General features: G+C 42.9%; 1 protein-coding gene across 3 annotated transcripts in view; it reads left to right on the top strand.

Annotated features, from left to right (window-relative positions):
• The first annotated feature begins 1,194 nt into the window (after positions 1–1,194).
• The window catches only part of galnt1 (UDP-N-acetyl-alpha-D-galactosamine:polypeptide N-acetylgalactosaminyltransferase 1), a 66,405-nt gene continuing 52,197 nt past the window's right edge, over positions 1,195–15,402 (top strand). For all 3 annotated transcript variants that reach the window (XR_014569080.1, XM_083761767.1, XM_083761766.1), the window contains exon 1: positions 1,195–1,592. The gene's annotated coding sequence lies outside the window, so the exon portion shown is untranslated. The remainder of the gene's footprint in view (positions 1,593–15,402) is intronic.

The raw sequence follows: 15,402 nt of genomic DNA on the forward strand, positions 1-15,402 counted from the left end.
GAATATAGCAGGAGATTTTTTTTATCCTTTCTCCTGCTGTGCTTTTCGTGAAAATATGCGTAGTTTTGGACAACTCAACCCAGACTGGTAAATGTGAGCATGCTGTTGAGGTGCTCATCTCATCTCATCTGATAAGCAGCCAGGACCATATAGGCTAATGTTAATTGCGACCAGCAAGGAGTTGCATTGGTTTTGGTATGGACTGAAGTCAGTGTATATAGGCTTATTAAATGGCCCTTTTCCCACCGAGGTTGAAACCGGTTCCTCTCTTTTTTTCCTGCCTAATTTTGAACCTGTTCAGTGTGTTTCCTCAAATAAATCCTTAATTAAAACTGCTTAAAACTGGTATACTGCGGGGCGGTTCACGGCCAGTTCTGTGAAAGCACCAATGTTCCAAGAATCTAAAACTGAACCGGTTCAAAAGTTATCAAAGTTATTTTGGTGGAAAAAGGGCCCATGTGAATACTAATTCAGTGAATACTAACTTAGCTGTGACATAGTGGATTGTGAATTCAAATGCGAACTATTGTACAAACTGTATTTCCCCTGCAGCTTCCTGACTGCTGCACCCCGTGACTCATGGGGTGCCGTCAGCATGTGATGCTGCAATCATGAACTATGCCTGACACAGTCCTGGCTGGGAAGGCAACCCGGCATGGCGGAGATGTACGCCTGCGGCTTATATGATGTGCACTTTTCTTGTACATTTCTTATTTTGTATTTCACTTGTTTTTGTTTCATTGTTGACAGACAGTTCATCTTTGTTCAATTATGTTATTTTAGGTTAAGCACTAAAGAGGAAAATACAAAATTGTAGCGATTGAACTTGAATGATATTGACAAATAATTTGCATTATCCCAAGATTGATTAAAATCAAATGAAAAAAATTCCTAATGGTGGGCCCCCCAGGCAGTGACCACAGCTCCCCACCAGTGGGGTCTTTCTTCTAATTTCATTTTGAAAAATAGGCTACTGATCTGGGCAGTTGTGAAATCAACAGTAGCCTATATGTAAATCAGTACATGTTCATATTACCATATAAACATAATGGCACACATTTGGATAAAATGTATACATTTTATAGTTATGAAACATCATCTCATTAATAGTATTTCTTCCGGGTTGGGCTTGCAGAGGGAGGGATGATGCTGCCTCTGGCTGCTCTGCTCAATACGCACAGCGGACCAGAGAGGGCTCCCCATCCGCGCTGCTGAGCGCACTACGTCCGCTACTGCAGAACCCTGAATTCACAGTCAGGACAGCAGCATACACGCTGTTTTCAATGGATACCTACGATGGTGACATGTTCTAACACAAGGCACATTGCTCCTCCAGCCACATCCATCGCCAGCTCTTCCCGGATTCATTTTTGAGGTACTGTACATTCTGCAATGCATTGATCTGATCTGAGTCGACCACAGACGTCGACAGAAGGACCACTCTTTACCGTTAGCTACAGTAGCGGAGCCAGCTAGCCTGCTAGCCGACTACTGACAGTTTTCTGGTTTGTCAAGATTTGCATTTTCCCCCTTTGCATAATAACTATCGACCTCGCCACAACACTGGAGGACGCTTTCGCCCGCCATTCGAGGTAAGGGGACCGTAGATAACGGTGTTTTCTCATATCATCTCCTGCGTTAGCAGTTTGCCGTGTACTGTCTGGCTCGTCCAGTCGTCCTCCTTTACGAGGCAAGACCATCAAACTGCTTGTTGACAGAAGCAGCCAAGCAGCGGGATGTAATGCGACGTTAGGTACACAGGCTACGAGTAACGGAATCCATTCGGCGAACGTTTATACGTGATGTTATTTCTTCATGTTTCAGAGAAAAACACAGAGCGAGGATGATTATTATAGAGAATCAGCATGATGCTTAATAATGAGAGACCTCTCAATGGCAAGTGGCAACCGCCCGGGTTATCTCACCATACTGTACCGCATTGGACTGATATATAACAGTCTATTCAAATGGAAGTGACAGTTTGCCAGGTGTGAGTAAAAGTAGGCAGTTCAATGGGAATGTTTTGTCCGACTCCTAAAACAGTAGCTGATAATAGCCTACATAACATATTTAATCAATGAGATCAGATCATCAGATGGCCTAAAACCAAAGTTGTTGCTTTTTTCTGTCTATCAGTGGACATTTTGAGAGCCATTTTGCATCATTGCTGCTTTTCCATATGAACAGTGGCCCTTCAATTTAACTCCTGACCTGCACTGTGCCTTTTGTGTCTTAATGCCATGAATGACAGAGGTCAGATGCTGCACATTCGGTTACCCAGTTAAAATATGCCAGTCTGTTTGAGCTTCTTTCATTCTAGCCTGGGATACAGTATACGCTCTCCTTTCTGTAGAACTGAGGTTAATTACATTTCATATAATTCAATCAGTTAAAAAGGCCTAATTATTGAAGCATGCAGTCTTCATGTTAGGTACCTTGTATGTAGGCCTACGTGCATGATGAATGAGTGTGTGTGTGTGTGTGTGTGTGTGTGTGTGTGTGTGTGTGTGTGTGTGTGTGTGTGTGTGTGTGTGTGTGTGTGTGTGTGTGTGTGTGTGTGCGTGTGCGTGTGCGTGTGTACGTGTGTGTGTGTGTGTGTGTGTGTGTGTTAAAGACGGAGCTAGATTGAGAAAATGAGCATGCAAGAGTGAGTGTGTGCAATGCATTAACTATGGTGTAATTATCTTGAGAGATAAGAAAATGGATTCCCTATCAATCCTGTCTGCCTCTGCTGCAGAGCAAATGAAGACGTACTGTAGGATTGACAGGGAGCCAATTAAATTAATCTGTCACGTTTATGAAAGGGGGAAAAGTGAGGGACATGTATTATTTATCCAGTGTGTGTGTGTGTGTGTGTGTGTGTGTGTGTGTGTGTGTGTGTGTGTGTGTGCACGTGCACGTGCACGTGGGCACAAGAAGATTATGCAGTACTGCCGCCGGAGGGCATCTGTTTAATACCCATTGCTACCTGTAGCATGGGTCCCCTGCTACCAGAACTTATGTCTGGCAGCGGGCTTGAGTTGCTTTGAAAATGTCTGCCAACCTGTCGTGTTTGGAGCAGAATTACTGTAGGAACCAAGCTGCTCTCATGATGAGGAGAGCTCAACTGCACAAATAGAGTGACACCGTCTCCAATAGGTTAATGTGACAACTCAGTTGACAGGTGTTGCCTATAGCTTCTGGGGTGTGACTTGGATGTCCTGCAGTCCCTGAATGTTGTGACCTGGGTTGTATACAGTATGTCATGCTTAAGAGCCCCTCTTCAGCTGTGTGCTGCTGAGCCCTGCCCTTTTTCTAGACATGACTAGTGTCCAGCATAGAAAGGAAATGAATCATGTTCCTCATTTCAAGGCCACAGAGTCCGCATGATGTTTTTCCTGCCCTGCTGGCTGGGTGTTCAGGCCTCAATAGCAGATGTGCTCTCTATGACTGCTCTCTTACAGTATGTGGCTGTGAGCATGTATTTCTCTCTCTGTATGTATTCTGAATCTGAACATTTTGCCATTAACTTACCAGCATAACGTGTTGGCTATTAAATATAGTGTGCTATAGTTGAGTAACTTGAGTAGACCTACATCGTAGAAGTGAGTTTGTGATGATCTGCTCTCTCGAAAGATTTCCAATGCCCAGATCAGTACATGTTCATATTACCATGAACATTATAATGACACACATTTTGGTGTGGTATACTGTAAGTGGTATAAAGATATATAGATCAGATGTGATTCGTTTAATTAAGCATTTGTTTACTTTAATACTTTTTATATACATAATTGCATAATTTGATTTATTCATTGATTGATTTATGTTTAGATGGGAGAGTAGACAGGATACCGAGGACAGAGAGAGAGGAGACATGACAATGCACAACTGGCTGCACCAACATGCACTTGAACTCACCAATAGTAAAATGTTAATTATCTTTAGAACAGCAAGGTGTGGTGCACGGCTGCACGCATGGTCAAGTGCACTGTGTCAATTCCAGTACTGAGGCCAGTCACAGAAGTTCTGCTTCCGCAGACATGTTGCCAAAATTCCTGGTGGAATAGATGCACCCATCTTTCACCCCATTTAAGTTTGGAAAAAATCATTATATAAAAAATATCAGGACTGATATTGTCATTACAATAAATGAACATTATTATTTTTGTTTCTATTTCTCCTCACCTCAAAATAGTAAAAAAGCATTTTTGAGAGGGATACTCACCTTGGTCTGTTTATGTATGTCAGGGTGGCTTTGGGGCATTTGTTGCTCCAAGCTGGTCTGGAACAATAGCACTATTCTGGCTCATGTCTCCGGAGGGAGGCAGCAGCATTCGGTGTTCCCGGTGCTCAGTGTGCCAGCAAGCCTTGGTTTGGGATTGGGTTTCCACAGCCACCTGGACCTCAGAGCACAGGAATGCCATTGTTCCTTCCTCCAGACCATGGCCGGATCACTCACAAACACACACACACACACACACACACACACACACACACACACACACACACACACACACACACACACACACACACACACACACACACACAGGAGGTGGTTTGTCCAACCATGCATCTTATACCCCCACTAGGTTATTATCATTGCCCAAATTCAGACATACTCACAAACATCAGGCCTACTCAGTACTTCAAAACATGTATTTATTATTCATGTACTGTATTTATTTGTTTGTTTGTTTATTTTTGAGTCATTTTCTTGACATGCTGGTGGATTCATTGTATATGCAAGTGCCAAATCAACCCAGAGCACTAATACAATCTTTGAAACATCTACTGTATTTTGAATGTATTTATTTATTCTGACTGGGCTAAGATAAGTGTGTCCTGTATTTGTATTTTGTATCCTCTTTAAAGGTATATTCAGTGATTTCACTCAAAAAACCTTAGGTTTCGTTTTTGGCTGTGGGACCCAGCCTTTCGTCCAATCAGGATAGAGAGTCAAAAACGAAACCTAAGGTTTTTTGACCCCCAGGGGCTAACTGGGGACAGGGAGGAACTCCTTATATGGTCAGCACACTCTATAGTAGAGAGGATTATCACAACAAAACAAAAAAATAAGTGATATTTGAATTAAGTGAAATCACTGAATATACCTTTAACTGCCAGACAGTTGTGACTTAACACAACAGAGGACACACCAAGTCATGTGACCCAAGTTCTTCCTGTTCCCTGGGCCATTAGAATGACATCCCTGCCCTAGATATGACACAGACCCCCCAGAAACACAGTGCGGATGTGAGCAGCATCAGATAACTGAGATGCCTGAACCACAGAGGAACAGAAAGAGGCTACAACATGACAGTGTTTGAATAGGATTTGTTTTGGCAAAGTGTGTTTGTATACTCTTATGATTATGGAAGTATATACGTATATATGTGTGTATATACGTTTGTGTGTAGGAGCATACATGCAAGGGTGTACGATATGTGTTCATTGGCTTCCCAATGGGTCACATTAGGGATAGAGTTGCATAGAAGTGGGTCAGCTCATTGCTCATAGGGAGGCTTGCCAGCTCTCTGCTCACACACACTGAAGCCAACTATAGCCTAACACAGAACTCTACTCTAAACTGCCTTCCCTCTCTGTGAATGCCCATATGTATCCACTCACTGCGTGTGTGTGTGTGTGTGTGTGTGTGTGTGTGTGTGTGTGTGTGTGTGTGTGTGTGTGTGTGTGTGTGTGTGTGTGTGTGTGTGTGTGTGTGTGTGTGTGTGTGTGTGTGTGTGTGTGTGTGTGTGTGTGTGTGTGTGTGTGTGTGTGTGCGCGCGCGTTGCATGTGTGTGCGTGCGTGCATGTTAAACGTTTGTGTGTGACAGCAGAACTAACGGGGAGAAAAGGGTTCTGCTGCAATAACATTGCATCCAACTTCAGGTTACAATTTACAATGTAGGCATTTAGCAGACGTTCTTAATCCAGAGCGATTTACAATACAAGGTAATACATCAAATACATAGAAATAGTCATCAAGATAAGAATAATAAGTAGATTATCTGTACTAGGGATGCCACAAAGTGACCATCAGCCAAATCGAATAGTTTTTTTTTAATATCAGAAAAATGTTTTAAGATTTTATATTATGCACATGCCATGGTCATAATTTTATAATCAGTTTTGATGAGTAAACCTTTGTGGAGATCTTCTCAGTTCTCATTGTATGCTAGTCACTCTGATGAAGGTACATGTTCAATATATCATGCAGCCTTACTTATTAGCCAATATTTTGTCTATTAAAAAATAAATAAAAAATAATGAAATATTAAAATCGATTTCGGAGACTGCAACTATTAATCAGTAAATCGATTATTCGGCGGCATCCCTAATCTGTACAGTGAGGATATGAGTATACATTAAAGAGTGCTACATGCTCTCTACATTATCATACAATGCTAACTTATACATTTAATAAAATGCTAAATTATCTGAAGAGGTGACTTTTCAGAATACGGTGGAAGATTGTGAATGAGTGCAGTTCTGATTGCAATGGGAAGTGCGTTCCATAGTTTTGGAGCCAGAAGGGAGAAGAGTTTGGGACGTGTGGAGCGTTGTCCCAGCGTTTTTACTGAATGTTCTTCCAGCTTCCCTGTGTTGGCTGATCTGAGTGCGCGGGAGGGTTTGTACGTAGGCTCCGATCAGACTTTGAAGATGTGGTTGTCCCATATATTTTATACTATAGATATATAGATATATAAATATATATCTTGTTTTCAAAGAGCACCTACGGGCGGCTATGGGGGATAGAAACAGTTGAGTGTCATTGGCATAGCAGTAATTAGATCTTGAGCAGAGATGACAGTGCCAAGAGATTTTGTGTACAGGTTAATATATTTAGTACAAAAAATCCTTTAACTATTTATATAGTAGCTTAAAATGCACAGACTTCTGCTACTAAACTTTAGACAGAGGGGGTGGCTTTTTTTCTTTTTTTCACACTGGTGTGTGAGAACGACGTGCGCGTGCGCGCGCACGTGTGTGTGTGTGTGTGTGTGTTGGCGGCAGGTGCACGCGTGTGTAGGCGGCAGGTGCGCGAGTGTGTGTGGGCGCACGTGGGTGTGTGTGCATGGGCGTGTGTGTGTGCATGGACACGTGTGTGTGAAGGCATATGTGTGTGTGCATGGGCGTGCGTGTGTGTACAATACATTCGTACAGAGATTTGACCTTTGAAAATGATCAGCCATCAGTCTTTCATGTCACATGTCTTGTTCAGAGCAGGCACTTTGACTCCTCGTAAAATAGCTTGGCTCGAAGCAGGAAACATTTTTAAGAGCAAGCCAAGGCCAATATGTTTAGACAGCATATAGGCCCATCACTGATGGTGACTCAATATGTTTAGACAGCATATAGGCCCATCACTGATGGTGACTCAATATGTTTAGACAGCATATAGGCCCATCACTGATGGTGACTCAATATGTTTAGACAGCATATAGGCCCATCACTGATGGTGACTCAATCGGCTGGATTTTGAAGATCCGTTTTACAATGGGGTAATACATAAATTGCCCTCGCTCTGCGCACATTCGTATTATGAAAGGCATATCGGCCCGTGTTGAACGCACACACATATGGCATACGGCGTTCCTGAATATTTTAGCATTGTGGGAGTGTCCATATGTTAATTATTTTCGCTTTGCGCAATTTGCTATTAAGCCCCTTGACCTAAAAACACTCAGCGCATAACGATTAGACGTGGGTCTGACCACCTCATAAACGCAAAAAGCACTGTTTGATTGTACACTTGAGCGGCTCTGGGAGGCTGCTAGAGTGTTGCCATGTCTGTTTATTATAAGCGGCTTCTTTTTCTGTAAAGTTGCTTGTAAATATTGGTAGTTGTACTATTTGTGGTTGCTTTTCTTGTTTCTAAAGTGGTTATTTGGGCTTTTCTCCTAATGTTGTTTAAACCAGTGATCCTCACACAGCACATTCCCATGTCAAGGATCCCCTGATGAATGCATTTGCCCAACTAAGGACGGCTAATCCAAAAATTAAATTAATTTTTTCCAAGATTACTTTTGAAAATAGCAGATCTATACCAGCTCACAATGCATCACATTCATTCATTAAAACTATGAACTCTGACTGCAGGGGGATATATATAATGATCATTATAACAATGTGCAAGAACATATTTAAAAAGAAGGAAGAACTTTATATTTGTGGACAATCAAAATATGTTTTTTTATTTTAATGTGGTGTGGTTAATCTGGATATGGCAGACTCACTATCTAGAAAATAAAAACATGGCACTTCATTTAAAATAGGTTACAGACCCCTGTTATATGCGCTTATTTTTATAGATCTATTTACTTGTTTCTATGAGACATGGCAACAGCCTCTTATTGCGTCTTTTTTTTGTAAAATGTTGAGATTAGAAACGGCCATAATTCTTTCATTTCTCAACCTTAAAAATAAATAAAAACATCTCCATAATCCTTGGGAAGTTTGCTTTCATATGCTGTATCACACCCGATTCAAGTCTTCTTCAATAAAATGCTACGAGCGAAGACAATATACCATCGGGGCCACAGGCACAGCATTAAGCAGCAGCATTCAACTCATTCCTTCATCATGACTTGAATGAAATAAAATATAATAAACGTTATTTTACTGGTGTTTTTCAATAGAAACAAATTATTTTGAGGCATAAAGGTGACAGCATGCAGTGCAATAGGAATAATTAACCCAAATGTGACAAAGTCATGTCATGTCTTCTATGGTGCCAGCCTGAAGAAATGTAATACCACAATCCCCAAAGTGCGCATTCCGTATGTGACATCAGCTGACTGGTAAAGAGAATAGTACGGACATGTTGATTGGGTACGTCTCAAACACGCCTTAAACACACCCATGACTAATTCAAGGCCGTTTTGCGCAATCCACGGGGTGTCGAAAGCGCTTCTTAACATGCCCAAAATTGCAATATGACATACAACACGCCCCCAGCTCATAAAACTGTATGTATTACCCCATTGTAAAACGCATCTTCAAAATCCAGCCCAATATGTTTAGACAGCATATAGGCCCATCACTGATGGTGACTCAATATGTTTAGACAGCATATAGGCCCATCACTGATGGTGACTCAATATGTTTAGACAGCATATAGGCCCATCACTGATGGTGACTCAATATGTTTAGACAGCATATAGGCCCATCACTGATGGTGACTCAATATGTTTAGACAGCATATAGGCCCATCACTGATGGTGACTCAATATGTTTAGACAGCATATAGGCCCATCACTGATGGTGACTCAGAGCTTGTCATTATGTTGTGTACGTCTCCGCTGGATGGACGCAATGTTTTCTGCTGGCTTGATGATAAGGAAATAGGATTTAAGCCAGTATTCAACTGAGGTTTACTCCATCTACTTCATCTTGCTGCACTCCGTTGTTTTTCTCGATTTACTCTCCTCTGACAAGGAATTCAAATTCTATTTCTGTCTCACCACTGTCATTGTTGCTTGCAAGTTGTGTCCCATGTCCACAACTCAGTTGAGTTGGCCATCAGGAGCCAGTTGTGTATGTTTAACGAAGAATACTCTAAAGTGCAATCACTAAATCAACGATTCTCAACCTTTTTGTATCCACCAGGCCGAAGGTGGAAAAAAGTATTTTTTGCACTCTGTGTGTGTGTCCGTCCGTGTGTGTGTCCGTCCGTCTGTCTGTTACCAGCTAATCTCCGGCACCGTTAACCCGGTCGGTGCCAAGTTTTGCACGCACACTCCCTGGATGCCAACAATGAACCTCTGCCTCAAATTTTCCAGAACGGCCTGTTATAAGGCAGACTTTTGAAAAACATTTTTCTTTATATTACTCCTCCAGATTCTGTCCAAAAATCCCGCAAATCGTTACACACTATCTCTATAGTCATGTGTTCAAGATGGATCTGTCCAATATTTCAGATTCCATCCTAATTGGCTAACATTGGCTTTCAAAGTTTGCAGCATTGGCCCGTTTTGAACATAAAGTCTCACAGAACATTCACAGACTTTCCTACTAGGCTGAGAAATATATCTCACCCTTTTCCAACCTTTTTTGGCCTGTTATAGCGCCACCAACAGGTTGACTTTTGCAAAACACATGAACACATGAACAAAATGCCTCAAATCATCCAATTTCCATCCAAGGCAAGAAATGTCACACTTTTCACATGGGCCTGTTATAGCGCAACCAGGAGGCCACAACCTGACCTGCCCTGGTGGAGACCTGTGCCCCGAGGGGCACTTTATCTAGTTATTTCTGTATTGGCTACGATGAGATACATGGGATGGGAGACGTGTGAAGTAAACACGAAAGGCAGCTTATAGTAGCTTCTTTATGTAAGCTATAGAATATTTATTCATTTAAGAATTGGTGATTTATGTTGGTCGCAAATACATATTTCTTTGTCCCCTCGATGGATCCAGTGGACAATAATATATGAGCCTTATAATTATATTATTATGAGCCTAATAATTAAATAATGTCATAGCTATGCGTCACCACCACAAGTAGGTGTTCATCAATTCACTCACTGCCATAGTGCATGCAGGCTTTACTATCTTAAGTAACTACACTTAAGCCCTATATATCAACAAAGTATCTAGGCACACGGTGCAACACATTGTGAGCTATATGGACAAATAGGACAGGATCCGGGTGCTAGTAATTTGGGACTTTTACAACATTTTCAGGATGTCTGGCCAACCTAACGCTTTGTCTCAACTCTTTTTTAATGTAAATTACCACTGGATAAATCAGTGTAAAGACACTGAGTTAAAGAGTACCAAATCTGGCACACACACCATATGCTATTGTCAGACTGGAGTCGTTATCTACTAAATTGCATTCAGCTCAATTAAAACATTTCAAGAAGCGCATTTTCTTGGCAAATTTGGTATTTTATTTTACAGCAGCAAATCGACATGGATATATAAATTATATATATATATATATATATATATATATATATATATATAGTGTGTGCGAAGATAGCAGATCTACAAGCTTGTAGAATGGCTATTTTTAAAGTCTTTTGAAAGTAAAAAAACAAGTAATCTTCTGTAAAATTGATATTGATAATCTTTTGTAATCAATTAGATCGATGAGTTGGATTAACTGCTGTACCCTAGTGTGTACGCATGTGCACAAGCACATCTGTATTGGATGCTATGTGGAAGGGGGTGCATAGTTATTGCATCTGTATATGTGTCTCTCAGCATCTGTTACAGTATGATGTATGACCCCACAGAAAAGGCATAGTTTCCATGGTGATGGACCATACTCCTTCCCCATCCCCCACCATCAACATAGGAGGAAGTGAAATGTTCCCCATTTCTGCTGACTCATTGAGAAATTATTCTGTCTCACTCATGTCTTTTTCTATTGTGTCCCTTATTAATTAGTGTGTGTGTGTGTGTGTGTGTGTGTGTGTGTGTGTGTGTGTGTGTGTGTGTGTGTGTGTGTGTGTGTGTGTGTGTGTGTGTGTGTGTGTGTGTGTGTGTGTGTGCGTGCGTGCGTGCGTGCGTGCGTGCGTGCGTGCGTGCGTGCGTGCGTGCGTGCGTGCGTGCGTGCGTGCGTGCGTGCGTGCGTGCGTGCGTGCGTGCGTGCGTGCGGTGTGGGGGTGAGGGGGTTGAGTATCTGAAGCAAATCTTCTCCGCAAGCAAGTTCTTCTCGGCAATACTTTGCATTTGGTCCTGTGTGTGGATTGTGCTTCTGGCATGACTGATGATTGATGATTCTTGCGTTTGATTCATATTTGGATATATCATTTATCATTTTATATAACTCCTGCCCCCTGTGGCTTTCTGGAAAGGCAAAGCGAGAACTGCGTAGGAGAAAGGAGGTGGGCGGGGGGGAGGGGGTAGAGGACGTGAAGCAGCACAACCGGGTGAGTGTAGCGTTCACATGCGTGTTTACATGGTCCCGATTACAAGTGGCTGTGATGATAAGCGGAGGCAGGTGCAGTCATACGGTGGTGACTGCCAACGCAGAGCGGCCATGATAAATAAAGGGTGGTCTCTACTGAATCGGTTACAATTATTATATAATCGCCCTTCGCCATTATTTGAGATATTCATTATTTTGCATAAAGATCATTTCCAATGCTCAAATGTTCAGTAAACCAGAAGGCCTGTAGTGTTTGCTTCTGTCCTGTGCAGAATCACACACAGGCAGTCTAGTATATCTACACTGGTAGTCGTAAAGGTGCCTTCAGTTCAGACTGCATCAACCTCATGAATAACTGAAAGCCACAAAGCTTTCCAGACTGCAGTTTCTTTGGACGGTTCTCACAGGCTTTAGACGGGACTTATTTATTCTCTCAACTTCTGAATCAAAGACAGGGCTACTTTCAAGGTCGGGTCGGTCAACTTTTGTTACGTTCGGTGCATGCGATAGCAAAAGCAACTCTGGCCAATGTGTTAAGCCAAATACACCACCTAGTAGAAAGTCTGACAGTGTTCCCAACCGAGTTAGAGAGGAACCACAGGAACAGTCTCCCACTGTGTTAGCGCTGTGCTCCATCAGAGCCGTGTGACAGAGTGAGCTATAGTATCAGCCCAAGGCTCACCCTGACCCAGGTAGACTGCTACCTCTGTGCCAGTGTGTGTGCTCTCACACACACACACACACACACACACACACACACACACACACACACACACACACACAGGCACGCACGCACACACACACACACACACACACACACACACACACACACACACACACACACGCACACACAGGCACGCACGCGCACACACACACACACACACACACACACACACACACAGGCACGCACGCACACACACACACACACACACACACACACACACACACACACACGCACACACACACACACACAACCATCCATCTCGGGTACTTATCTCCACCACCGGGTTGCTGCTATGAGTTTCCATGTGTACATTCTTTTACATGAATGTAGTGGGACGTGTGTGTGTGTGTGTGTGTGTGTGTGTGTGTGTGTGTGTGTGTGTGTGTGTGTGTGTGTGTGTGTGTGTGTGTGTGTGTGTGTGTGTGTGTGTGTGTGTGTGCGTGCGCGTGAGTGTGTCTGACAATTTGCTTGCGTTGTTCTACCCCGGTCACTCTGATAGCCATATCTACACTCACTGCCGGGCCAATGGGCTTGTAAAACAACAGGCTCATTGTGTGTTTGAGTGTCTGTGCATGTGTGTGTGCTAGTAAGCAGTCAGAAATTACTTTTCTGTTGGGCATAATGACAGGCTGTGTGTGTGTGTGTGTGTGTGTGTGTGTGTGTGTGGCCTGTCACAATTATTACATGATCACAACTATTTGAGATAATCGCAGTCATTTGAGATAATCGCAATAATGGTTTGCATACTCGTCATAAATAATCATGTTGGAAAGTGTTCATATATTCTCAAACATTCTACACAATCTACAAGCTTAAACACATCACGATGCAACACATTTCATGATTTTTAGTATGTAAGTAGAAAGTTATTATATAATAGGCCTATGTAAGTCAATTTTCATTCTGCCCTGTGCATCTTGTGTTCAGAAAGCCAAAAAGAAACAGCGACAGAAACACAGATTAATGGCTAATTGCAATTATTTGAACGATAACTAAGAAACTTAAACTAAAAACTAAACTAGAAAATAAAATCTGTGTGCGTGTGTGCGTATACGTGCGTGCGTGCGTGCGTGCGTGTGTGCGAGCGTGCGTGCGTGCGTGTGTGCGTGCGTGCGTATACGTGCGTGCGTGTGTGCGAGCGTGCGTGCGTGCGTGCGTATACGTGCGCGCATGCGTGCGTGCTCTGCCAGAGGCTGAGATGTGGGTCAGTGACCATGTCTCTGTGGGGAGTGGACAGGAGGACAGAAGGCAGGGGGGACTGTGTGAGACTGTACTGAGCAGCAGAAGAATGTCACATGCAGGACAAAGCAAGGTGACGCTTCAGATAAACGTGTAACTGCACATTCACACATCCTGACATGTTTTGGCCCAGGATGGAGGTCGACTCCATATTTCATCCTGTAGGTTGGGATCATTCCAAATTTTGTACACGTTCATTCTTCAGATGTTCCTGTGGACAATCAGTGTTGATTGTCTGAACTCTGAATGGGGCCAAATTTGAAAGACGTTGAGAGATACGTCAGGAGCACAAGTCACTGGATTTTTCCCGCAGTTACTGAACTATAATTATCACTCAATGCTTCTGACTCATAACTGTGTGTGTGTGTGTGTGTGTGTGTGTGTGTGTGTGTGTGTGTGTGTGTGTGTGTGTGTGTGCATGTGTTTGTGCGTGCGTGCGTTATAAGCACATGTTGTGGGATATCAAGCTCATGGTATTGTGCGAGGAGCTGTTAAATGAGATATTGATATTGCTTTGACTTGTCAAGAGTGTGTTTGTGTGTATGTATAATATATGCCTGTGTGCATGCTTGTGTGTATGTGTGCACGCTGATGCATATATTTGCATGCATCCATTGTATTTGAGAGTTCTGCCCAGTGATTGATTATTAACTGTATCTTTCATAGAAAAGTGTCTTAGTGGCACAGTTGGTAGTGCTGTCGCCTCAGCTAGAAGGTCCTGGGTTCGATTCCCGCTGGGGACGCTGTGGGCACTGGCTGCGTGTTCCGTCCTCCGCGTCATCAGTGCCCATACCCGAGGCGGGGGTTGGCGATAGGGCCTTTCTGTGTGAAGTTTGCATGTTCTCCCCGTGTCCCCTAGGGTAGATACCCTCACAAAAACATGCCGTAATCCTGGTCTCTAAAACTACCTCCCCCTGGCCAGCCGGGGCGCCTGATGGAGGGGAAAGGAACTGGTCGGAATAACGTGTCCCTTCCACGCGCTACGCCCGGCTGGGGAAATTCCCCTCTGTCAGGTGAAAAGAAGCAGCTTGGACTCCTCATGCATAGAAGGAGGCAAGAGGTCAGTCCGCTGCCCCCCCAGGTTGGCAGAGGAAGTGTAGCGCCCAGGATTACATTAGATAATTGGCACTGGGTGAAAAGAAAACTGGGTTACAAAATCGTGGGATAAAAATTAAAAAAAAAGAAAAGAAAAGTGTCTTAGTGTGCCTTTAAAAAATATGGTCGCATAGCGGGAATAGTAATGCCCGACTGCCAGTGGCATGTAAATACAACGTTTGGGCAAGTGGAGTTTGTTTTCAAGTTGCCCGGAATGCACTTTCAAGTTTCAAGTGCATTCCGTCTTCATTAAATATTATTGGGTTAGTCATTCAGACTTTCAAAGTGACTGTAGCCACTCTGCAGTTATCTTTTTGATTTAGCATACATTTTTATTTCACTTTTCGGGCAAAAGGACATGACCTTTGGGCAAGTGGAACTTGACCTGTACTTGCCCATCGGGCAAGAAACCTTAGCGTCAACCCCTGTCATGTATGTATAGTATGATTGTAAAACTAGTCATATTGAAAGAGGTG

Source organism: Protomyctophum parallelum (assembly GCF_964188405.1).
Source record: "Protomyctophum parallelum genome assembly, chromosome: 3".
NCBI lineage: Eukaryota > Metazoa > Chordata > Actinopteri > Myctophiformes > Myctophidae > Protomyctophum > Protomyctophum parallelum.